General features: G+C 40.7%; 1 protein-coding gene across 1 annotated transcript in view; it reads left to right on the plus strand.

Moving 5' to 3' along the window:
- The window catches only part of LOC126457488 (phenoloxidase 2-like), a 294687-nt gene that overhangs the window by 85402 nt on the left and 196975 nt on the right, over positions 1-12310 (plus strand). The window lies entirely within an intron of this gene.

Here is a 12310-nt window from a genome sequence, read left to right on the forward strand (position 1 = left end):
TAATTAGACTGAAAAGCAATGTTTGGAGATAAAGTCATTACTTGGAATAACATGATGGTAATATGTCCCATTGGACAACATGATGATCTGCAAAGAGCAGAAAAGTCATAGATCAGGTATAATATCTAGACAGATATCAAGTAGCGATCTTATCACATGAAGAGTAACAGATTTAGCATTATAAGTAACAGCATAGTAAGTAACATTACGTTTGCACAGAATTTGAGCTAATGTAAGATCATAGTAAAATTGGTCAGATATCAGCAGAATAATTACTCAAAATTGCTAAATGAGAAAGAATAGACAGATCGATAGCAGGAGATAACTTTGACGAGTTGACAGAACAGAAGTGGATGTTGTTGTTGTGGTCTTCAGTCCTGAGACTGGTTTGATGCAGCTCTCCATGCTACTCTATCCTGTGCAAGCTTTTTCATCTCCCAGTACCTACTGCAACCTACATCCTTCTGAATCTGCTTAGTGTATTCATCTCTTGGTCTCCCTCTACGATTTTTACCCTCCACGCTGCCCTCCAATACTAAATTGGTGATCCCTTGATGCCTCAGAACATGTCCCACCAACCGATCCCTTCTTCTGGTCAAGTTGTGCCACAAACTTCTCTTCTCCCCAATCCTATTCAATACTTCCTCATTAGTTATGTGATCTACCCATCTAATCTTCAGCATTCTTCTGTAGCACCACATTTCGAAAGCTTCTATTCTCTTCTTGTCCAAACTATTTATCGTCCATGTTTCACTTCCATACATGGCTACACTCCATACGAATACTTTCAGAAATGACTTCCTGACAGTTAAATCAATACTGGATGTTAACAAATTTCTCTTCTTCAAAAACGCTTTCCTTGCCATTGCCAGCCTACATTTTATATCCTCTCTACTTCGACCATCATCAGTTATTTTGCTCCCCAAATAGCAAACCTCCTTTACTACTTTAAGTGCCTCATTTCCTAATCTAATTCCCTCAGCATCACCCGACTTAATTAGACTACATTCCATTATCCTTGTTTTGCTTTTGTTGATGTTCATCTTATATCCTCCTTTCAAGACACTGTCCATTCCATTCAACTGCTCTTCCAAGTCCTTTGCTGTCTCTGACAGAATTACAATGTCATCGGCGAACCTCAAAGTTTTTATTTCTTCTCAATGAATTTTAATACCTACTCCGAATTTTTCTTTTGTTTCCTTTACTGCTTGCTCAATATACAGATTGAACAACATCGGGGAGAGGCTACAACCCTGTCTTACTCCCTTCCCAACCACTGCTTCCCTTTCATGTCCCTCGACTCTTATAACTGCCATCTGGTTTCTGTACAAATTGTAAATAGCCCTTCGCTCCCTGTATTTTACCCCTGCCACCTTTAGAATTTGAAAGAGAGTATTCCAGTCAACATTGTCAAAAGCTTTCTCTAAGTCTACAAATGCTAGAAACGTAGGTTTGCCTTTCCTTAATCTTTCTTCTAAGATAAGTCGTAAGGTCAGTATTGCCTCACGTGTTCCAGTGTTTTTACGGAATCCAAACTGATCTTCCCCGAGGTTGGCTTCTACTAGTTTTTCCATTCGTCTGTAAAGAATTCGTGTTAGTATTTTGCAGCTGTGACTTATTAAGCTGATAGTTCGGTAATTTTCACATCTGTCAACACCTGCTTTCTTTGGGATTGGAATTATTATATTCTTCTTGAAGTCTGAGGGTATTTCACCAGTTTCATACATCTTGCTCACCAGATGGTAGAGTTTTGTCAGGACTGGCTCTCCCACGGCCGTCAGTAGTTCCAATGGAATATTGTCTACTCCGGGGGCCTTGTTTCGACTCAGGTCTTTCAGTGCTCTGTCAAACTCTTCACGCAGTATCATATCTCCCATTTCATCTTCATCTACATCCTCTTCCATTTCCATAATATTGTCCTCAAGTACATCGCCCTTGTATAGACCCTCCATATACTCCTTCCACCTTTCTGCTTTCCCTTCTTTGCTTAGAACTGGGTTTCCATCTAAGTTCTTGATATTCATACAAGACGTTCTCTTATCTCCAAAGGTCTCTTTAATTTTCCTGTAGGCGGTATCTATCTTACCCCTAGTGAGATAGGCCTCTACATCCTTACATTTGTCTTCTAGCCATCCCTGCTTAGCCATTTTGCACTTCCTGTCGATCTCATTTTTGAGACGTTTGTATTCCTTTTTGCCGGTTTCACTTACTGCATTTTTATATTTTCTCCTTTCATCAATTAAATTCAATATTTCTTCTGTTACCCAAGGATTTCTACTAGCCCTCGTCTTTTTACCTACTTGATCCTCTGCTGCCTTCACTATTTCATCCCTCAAAGCTACCCATTCTTCTTCTACTGTATTTATTTCCCCCATTCCTGTCAATTGTTCCCTTATGCTCTCCCTGAATCTCTGTACAACCTCTGGTTCTTTTAGTTTATCCAGGTCCCATCTCCTTAAATTCCCACCTTTTTGCAGTTTCTTCAGTTTTAATCTACAGATCATAACCAATAGATTGTGGTCAGAGTCCACATCTGCCCCTGGAAATGTCTTACAATTTAAAACCTGGTTCCTAAATCTCTGTCTTACCATTATATAATCTATCTGATACCTTTTAGTATCTCCAGGGTTCTTCCATGTATACAACCTTCTTTCATGATTCTTAAACCAAGTGTTAGTTATGATCATGTTGTGCTCTGTGCAAAATTCGACCAGGCGGCTTCCTCTTTCATTTCTGTCCCCCAATCCATATTCGCCTACTATGTTTCCTTCTCTCCCTTTTCCTACACTCGAATTCCAGTCACCCATGACTATTAAATTTTCGTCTCCCTTCACAATCTGAATAATTTCTTTTATTTCATCATACATTTCTTCAATTTCTTTGTCATCTGCAGAGCTAGTTGGCATATAAACTTGTACTACTGTAGTAGGCGTGGGCTTCGTATGTATCTTGGCCACAATAATGCGTTCACTCTGCTGTTTGTAGTAGCTTACCCGCATTCCTATTTTCCTATTCATTATTAAACCTACTCCTGCATTACCCCTATTTGATTTTGTGTTTATAACCCTGTAGTCACCTGACCAGAAGTCTTGTTCCTCCTGCCACCGAACTTCACTAATTCCCACTATATCTAACTTCAACCTATCCATTTCCCTTTTTAAATTTTCTAACCTACCTGCCCGATTAAGGGATCTGACATTCCACGATCCGATCCTTTTTCTTTCTCCTGATAACGACATCCTCCTGAGTAGTCCCCGCCCGGAGATCCGAATGGGGGACTATTTTACCTCCGGAATATTTTACCCAAGAGGACGCCATCATCATGTAATCATACAGTAAAGCTGCATGCTCTCGGGAAAAATTACGGATGTAGTTTCCCCTTGCTTTCAGCCGTTCGCAGTACCAACACGGCAAGGCCGTTTTGGTTATTGTTACAAGGCCAGATCAGTCAATCATCCATACTGTTGCCCTTGCAACTACTGAAAAGGCTGCTGCCCCTCTTCAGGAACCACACGTTTGTCTGGCCTCTCAACAGATACCCCTCCGTTGTGGTTGCACCTACGGTACGGCTATCTGTATCGCTGAGGCACGCAAGCCTCCCCACCAACGGCAAGGTCCATGGTTCATGGGGGGAGGTAGTGGATGTAGTGGAGGTAGTGGAGGTAGTGGAGGTAGTGGATGTAGTATTGTAAAATGTAAATTAATAGTTCATTTCTGATATGCATGTACATATTAGTTGACCACATTGCTCACCTGTTATAAGGTTTTAGTTCAGTTACTCTTACATTTCTTAGCCAAAAAGTTTTCTTTATTTCCTGTATATTAGCCTGCAGTTGTTTGTATGTAAATTCTCATGGATTTTCACTTTGAAGGGATCATTGTAAATGTCAAAAAATTTCATAAGCTCACCACACACAGATTTTTATGTCTCAGTAGTCTTAACAGGAACCAAATCACCTACTTCTAATAGTGTTACTTTATGTTTATTATCACATCTGTGCTTCCTGATTTCTTCTTGTTTCCTCATAATTTCTCTGGCAGTTTCTTTCCTCTCCAGTGTTGTAAGACTTTTGCTAGCAGAATACTGTATTAACTCATTTATTAGGTTGACATGTTTGTTGTCGTGCAGTATTTCATAAGATGAGATCCCTGCGTATGTGTCATGTAAACTGTTTAAAATATCCTCAAAACTGTTTATATACTCAGTCTATTTTTCCCAATAGGTTCTCTATAATGTCATAACTTCCCACATACATCTTCCTATAGGATTACTTTAATGGTGATACAATGCCAAAATTAATTAGTCATTTACTTCTCCTCCCGCTATAATGTTCTTCGACATTTTTAAATGGAATTGAGTCCCATTGTCAGAAATAATTGCTTTGGTGATACCCACATTTGGAAAATAATCTGTTATAAGTTTTTGAAATAATGTTTCTACTTGTTTCTTTCTTAAGGGGATCTATCTTGTAAGTTTGGAAAATATATCCACCTTCACAAAAATAGAGCAGAAACCACCTTTTGCTTTTGGCACCATTCCATATGTGCCTACAGTCACAAGGTCTATCTGTTTCTCAGTTGTAAAGAACATATTTCAAGTTGCAAACAGGCACAATTAAAAGCACTTACATAAAGTTTTCAGCCACAGCCTTCATCAGGAAACAAGAGACACACACCATTCACACATACAAGAAAGCCACCTCACGCACACATGACTGCTAATACCAGCATCTCAGGCTGCAATGCAGCTATCATGTGGGATGCAAGCAGCAGTCTGGAGAGCACAGGGAAGGCGAAGGCAAAGGGATAGTGTGCACAAGTGGGGAGAGAGACGAACGCTGTCTGGTGGAGTGTGCAGGGCTAGATTGCTCACAGGCTCAGCATCAGGAGGTTGTTGGCAGGGTGGTGGGGAAAGAAGGAGAGGAGGAGGAAAGATGGGCAGATGTGTTGTCAGAGTGCTGAAAATAAACAGGGTGGGAGATGAGAATGTTGAGGTTATGATAGAACAGAGGGGGTGGAAACTGTTGGGTGGAGGGAGTTGGGACAGTATGTTACCATAGCTTGAGCCCAGGATAGTTTCAGGAGTGGAGAAAGTGTTGTAAGGATAACTCTCTTAGGAACTGATGACCTCATCAGTTTGGTCTCGTAGAAATACACACACATTTGAACATTTTTGATAACTCTCATCTGTGCAGTTCAGAAATGCTGGTGGTGGAGGGAAGGATCCAGGTGGCTTGGGTAGTGAAGCAACCATTGAAATCAAGCATATTATATTCAGTTGCATGTTGTGCCACTGGGTGGTGTACTTTACTCTTGGCTACAGTTTGATGGTGGCTGTTCATCCTGGTGGACAGCTGGTTGGTAGTCATACCAACACAGAAAGCTGTGTAATGATTGCAGCAGAGCTGGTAAATGATATGGCTGCTTTCATAAATGGCCTGGCCTCTGACGGGGTAGGATAAACCTGTAGCATGACTGGAATAGGAAGTGCTGGGTGGGTGGACTGGGCTGGTTTTGCACCTGGATCTTCCACAGGGATACAATCCTTGTGACAACAGGTTGGGGTTAGGAGTGGCATAGGGATGGACTAGGATGTTGTGGAGGTTGGGTGATCAATGGAACATGAATTTAGGAGGGGTGGGAAGTATCTCAGGTAGGATGTCCCTCATTTCAGGGCATGATGAAAGGTAATCAAAGCTGTGGCAAAGGATGTGGTAAAGTTGTTCCCGTCCAGGTTGGTACTCAGTGATGAGGGGGACATTCCTTTGTGGCTGGTTCTTGGAGGTGTTACGATGATTGGGAGTGTGACGGGAAATGGCACAGGAGACCTGTATGCGGGCTAGGTCTGGGAGATAGTAACTGTCTGTGAAGGCCTTGGTGGGACCCTGAGAAAGGGAGTTTTTGTCACTGCAGATACACTATGCCTGGGTGACCAGGCTGTATGGGAGGGACTTTCTGGTGTGACAGGGATGACAGCTGTTAAAATGCAGGTAATGCTGGTGGCTGGTGGGTTTAATGTGGACAGATGTGCAGGTGTCACCATCAGAGATGAGGATGTCAACATCTAGGAATGTGGCACACTGGGTTGATGAGAACCACATGAAGTGGATGGAAGAGGTGTTAAGATTGTGAACCATTGAAGATAGGATGTCTTGGCCCTGAGTCCAGATCATGAAGATATCATCAATGAAACTGAACCAAACTAGGGGTTTGGTGTTTTGGGAGGCTAAGAAGGTCTCATCTAGATGGTTCATAAAAGGGGTGGCATAGGAGGGTGCCATGCCGGTGCTCATGGCTGTGCAGCACATCTTTTATTTTTTATCTTTTCGTCTTTTTCATCTTTATTTTTCATCTTTAACTACCAATCTGGATCATCTTCTTTTAAATTAGCTCTTATTTTACAGTATTGCCATTATAGTTATTGCAAAGTTCCTTCAAAATACCTGCCTTACAGAAGTTCATACTCTTCCTTATCCCCACTAGTGATTACTTATTAATGTTGACTGACAAAACTCAGTTCTCATGAACCTCCCTATCAGTATCCTGACTCACTAATTATCCTCATTACTATCATTTAACTCACATTACTTCTTCTTGAACTTCAACATAAATCATTACATCAGTTTCTTATAATTAACCTGATGTCTTTCATAATTACTATATTCATTAACAACTTCCTCTTTAGTCTCATTACAGTTAAATGACAATATCTCTTACCCCCCTTCCAGTACATGATCATCAGACCCACCAGTGTCAATATTAGATTTAACAAGGTAACTTTTAACTTCTAGTTTCTCATTAATCAGCAAACTTTCCAAAATTATTATTTAACACTTCTTCCTCTTTTAAAGTTTGATATCTTGACTGAATGAGATACACATGGATAGGAATATGTTATCACATCTATTTCCAGAATTCAGAAAGGCACGGCAGCTTCATATCTAATCTGTTTGGTGGATTAAGGATGAATGTGATTTGTAAGTGGTTACTAACAAGGTTAATACTATGCTGCTACCGATGTCCTGCCTCAGTTACACTTACATTTAACTGTCCAAACTTCATCACAAAAACTGGCAACCCAAACTGATTCTAATTTCATACTGATTCTAGCACTGATCCACTAGTAACCCATCACTAACAACTCACCCTCATGGGCTCAGGCACCCTATTATTCGTACATTCACAATAATCAACGTTTGCATACATGGTGTTGGATTTACAAGTTTTGTAAATTTACCATTACAGAATTTAATGCCAGATTAAGTACATTTCAATGTGGGGAAAATAGTGATCTGTAGACATAAACTGTTTACTCAGAATAATATGACATGTTATATTTACATTTGAAACTGAAGACATTTATGATTTTAACACAACTCAGACAAGCATTTTAATTAAGAAAATAATCAACAGATGTCTATTTAATTTTGTTGCATTATATAATTAAATGGTTTTGACAGGTGTATTAAACATCATCACAAGATATGTATGAAACAGTACATACTATTACATGCACACGACTTTTGACTTGAGTTCATACATATCTGCTAAAACATCACATAAGCTGCAATCAGTGGTAACATTTTGACAAATGGTTAACATGTGTAGCTGGACAAAACATAAACTTCTGTATCTGTGAACAGAACAAAGTGTCTTTCAGATTTCATATAAATTATAGTATTGATCCCTTGAATATAGTATGCCTTGGTCTGCCACATTAAAACAGATTATGATTTGTTTGTATTCACTCTGAATCACAATCAGAACAGTTGATGGAAGAATTTCCTTTCACTACCAGATATGTTGCAGCAGCCACATACACAAAGATCCACTTTTGGGATAGGCTTGCCAGTTTGTATAAACTAGCTTGTTGAGTGCCCTTCACAGCTTCTGTGGAAATTCATTGTTCTGCTTCAAATTACCATGTCCTGCATCTTTTTAAAGTTGTCCTATTGTTGAATCAGCATGACTGCCAGTGATGAATAGTGATACTGGAAGTTCAGCAATCCTGTATATTGGAATTCCTGGATCAATCCCACTGGGGCATTTCCAGAATGTAGGATCTTGCCCAGTGATTTATGTACTGGCAAGATATAGATGAGGATATTGTGCAAGTGGCTCAGAAAGGTTGGGCTTCTCAGCTGTAGCAACCAGCACTGTTCGAACCCAACACTCATGGCTAGGGTCTTGTGGGTTACCTTGTATGCATTTAAATTCATGGAGAAGAACTGCTTTTTGGCAAAGGCCAGGGAGCAGAATGTGACTCAATAAGGGCAGCCATGCAGTGGGGGTTGATCTTAATGTACCACAGATAATTCTCATTGTGTTCTTCAGTTGTGCATCTAGCAACTGTGTGTGTGCTCTGTTGAGCCATACCAGAGCACCATATTCCACAATACAGTAGACTAACACAAGTGTTGAAATGTTCAGAGATCTGGCAGTGGAACCCAAGGCTGTCCACACAGTATCTTTACTGTGGCATTTTCTAGCTGCTTTTTGTAAAACAGTCTCCATCCCAATGTAACATCTAGATACTGTGGATGCTGATTGTGTCGAAGTAGTCTGCCATGAAAATGGACATGGAGCTGTCTCTTGCTTGCTTTATTGCACAAAAGAAAGCAAGTCATTTTTGTTTTGGTGGGGTTTTGTTTCAGTCTCCATCTCTGAAAGTATGTTCCCATTATTACCAGATCAGATGGTAGTTTGGCTTCTATTTCTTCAAACTTTTGGTGTCTCACTGCCAGCATCCAATCACTGGCATATCCAAACTTACAAGATCTAGTTTCAGGCCTGTCAGAGATGTACAGATTGAACAGCAACTGGGCAAAGACAGATCCCTGATCATTTAGCATCTTTCAAGAGTTTATCCTGTTGTCCATTATGACCCAAAATGACTGACCAGCAAGCTGGACTGTTTATCTACATGAGATTATGAGAATAAGTTTGTAGAGAAGACCATATCACCATACCGTGTCATATGCTGCTGAGAGCTGTACATATGCAGCTGATGTTTTTCAAGTCTTATAAAAGTTCTTATAATAGGTCATGAGGGACATAATTTGGTCTGTACAGCTTCTTTCTGGGTGAAAGCCAGCTTGTTCAAGCAATTTTATCAAATGTGAGAAGTAAGATTCTTTTGTAGATGACTCTTTCAGGAAGATTGTATATTAAGCTAAAGAAAGGCTATTCGACAGTATCTCTTTGGCTCATATTTGGTGTTCCTGGATTAATAATAGAGATGATTTTGGATTTTTCAATCTTTTTGGGATTCTTACTTTCATCATGCTATTGGCAAAGAACTTAACTGACAATTTTTTGGTTTATTTACCACAATCCAGGAGGAACTCCAGATTAATTCCATCAGGCCCTGATGCCTTTCCTGCTTTAACATCTTTGATCACCATTGTACTTCATTGACACTATATGGATGGGAAAAACCGGTCTGGTTGGTGTAGTGTCTTCAAAGCCTTGAGTTTATGTTTGGTATGGGTGGTGTGTGCTTTGTTCTGTGATGTTCTTGAACTAGTCATGACAATATTTGCAATTCTGTCTGACTGCAGGGCCTGACTAGGCTTTCCTACTAGATCTTTTAAAGTCCAGGTTCATGATTGCTTCTGTCCATTCCTTGTGTCAAACCACATCCAGCATGCATAGCAGATTGTCAGTTATCTCTCTGTCCATTCTTTGGGGGAACTCCTTGTACAGTTCTTCACACTCAGCTTTCCATTCTGGTATTTACACTTTGCAGAATCCTATAGGGATGGTTGCTGTTTTGGGCATTGCTCTTATGAACCTTTGGCAGCTTTTGATAGCAGCTGGAATCTAGCCTAGGCATTTGTTTAGGGTGGAGAAGAAATTCTTTCAGTCTGCCTTCTTAAAATTCCATCTTGGACAGGGATAGGACCTGATCAGGGGGGATGCTCATTTCTATTTCAATTAGAGATGGTCAGTGTTGTCCATATGGGAAGACTAGAAGTATATCCTTGCAGTGGCATGTTCTCAATATTTTTGCTTATGATGCACAAATCTGGGTTGTATTCTTGCTTCCAAGCTGCTGATTTAAAATATCTCTTTTCTTTTGGATCAAAGAGCAGAAATTCTCTGATATTATTGGTCCAGTCTGTTGGTGTTTCACTTTAGCAATCATTGGTCCCACACTTCAATTGTGAGTGGTAACAAAGTCCCCTCGACAAACCACTGGGTGGGGCAGTAAAGGCAGAGCTTCTGGTGTCTAGTCAGTGGCAGGGTCTTTATATACATGTTACTGATAATTATTTCTCCCAAGTTAATGAAGACTGCATGAGTTTGTTGGTAATGGCTTGTCTTAACCTGGTTGGTATGTTATGAGGAGGAACGTGCATAAGTAGGGTGAAATGTGGCTTCTAAAAGGTCATATCCTGGTATTTTTGCTCATTCCATTAACTGGTCTCCACTCTCAGTATGAGTATCCTGAATGGCTAAGACATCAATAGCATTATCTACCAGTATTTTATGCAGAAACTGATGTTTGGGCCAGCTTAGCCCTTCTATGTTGACTTCGCAGGTCTTGATACAGTGACCAAGATTTCTTATCAAGGACCAGTTAAATTTACTGTAGTGTCAAGTATAATTTGCTTTATCAAGGAGATCCGAAGACTGTCTGGCAACCAATGATGTCAGCTATTTAGCATTACCTAATGTGCACCATGTAGAGGCAAGCTGACACTGCACCCACCAAATGAAACAAAACAGCAACAAAGCATGACAAAAAGTACCACTAATGCCCTCACAACTATCTTTTAGATTGTAAGAATCCCACAAACTCTTGTCACATAATGATCTACAGTTTACTTTTGCAGTTTTTGCACCTAGACTGGAATTAGGCAAGTTACCATACCCATTTCAGTCTACTTTTAGTGGTATGGTGGAACATTTTGTGGGAATGTTTAAGACACAGATGAAAAAAATCTTGACATCCACTCCTATTGATTCTTCACTGATCTCCTTTGTATCTTTGCACTGGACAACATTGTTTGAAGATCAAAGCTCAGTGGAACTTTTGCTTCAACACCTTCACTGTACCTTGCTAAATTTTTTGCAGCCTCCATTAGCACACTGTGTGGGATGGTACATTGCATAGCACACTTGACTCACATTCTGGAGGATGGTTGTTCAAATCCTCATCCAACCATCCAGATTTAGGTTGTCCACAATTTCCCTAAATCATTTAAGGCAATTGCCGGAATGGTCCTTTGAAAGAACATGGCCGATTTCTTTCCCCAGCTTCCCTAATTCAAGCTTGTGTTCAGTCTCTAATGTCCTCATTGTCAATGGGGTCTTGAAACACAAATCATCTTTCTGTCACTACAACAAGAAGAAGAAGATGCTGCACCTTTAAGGTGGGCATCTCCATATGGCCACACGCATTCAGAAATATGCCTGGCTCAATATGTGGATCCATTTTCATCCAGCAAATCTGCCTGATATCTTCTCATAAAGGCATCCTTTGCTGCCACCAAGACAAGTTCTGTTTGCACCTGCTCCAAGAACTGAGAAAAGCAGACATAGTGTCTGGTTCCAAGAAGACATCCCACATGGTAAACATCTGACATTCTCAGTTGTCCACTTGGTGTCCATCACGCATATGGGTCTGAATCCATATGATACAGAGAAGGGCCCCCAATGTGTATTGGGTCTGTTGTCATATCCACAGCCCACTCAGGGACTTGCTGCAAGCCACAAGTCTGTCCACGGTTGTGACCTACATTGCTGCCACTGGACCCAGAGTAGTACACCAGCTACAACATAGGCTGATGATTGTGTCAGAACATATACAGAGACAAAATATGTTTGAAGCTCCTATCATAAGACAAAGTCTTCTGCAGATTATTGTTGTTGTTGTTGTTGTGGTCTTCAGTCCTGAGACTGGTTTGATGCAGCTCTCCATGCTACTCATACAGTAAAGCTGCATGCCCTCGGGAAAAATTACGGCTGTAGTTTCCCCTTGCTTTCAGCCGTTCACAGTACCAGCACAGCAAGGCCGTTTTGGTTATTGTTACAAGGCCAGATCAGTCAATCATCCAGACTGTTGCCCTTGCAACTACTGAAAAGGCTGCTGCCCCTCTTCAGGAACCACACGTTTGTCTGGCCTCTCAACAGATACCCCTCCATTGTGGTTGCACCTACAGTACAGCTATCTGTATCGCTGAGGCACGCAAGCCTCCCCACCAACGGCAAGGTCCATGGTTCATGGGGGGGAGGCAGATTATTGTACCAATTATAAAACCTTTCTACATACAATCAGTGGTTTTGTCACTGTCATTGCACGGTC

The sequence above is a fragment of the Schistocerca serialis genome, chromosome 2, assembly GCF_023864345.2.
Source record: "Schistocerca serialis cubense isolate TAMUIC-IGC-003099 chromosome 2, iqSchSeri2.2, whole genome shotgun sequence".
In the NCBI taxonomy this organism is placed as follows: domain Eukaryota; kingdom Metazoa; phylum Arthropoda; class Insecta; order Orthoptera; family Acrididae; genus Schistocerca; species Schistocerca serialis.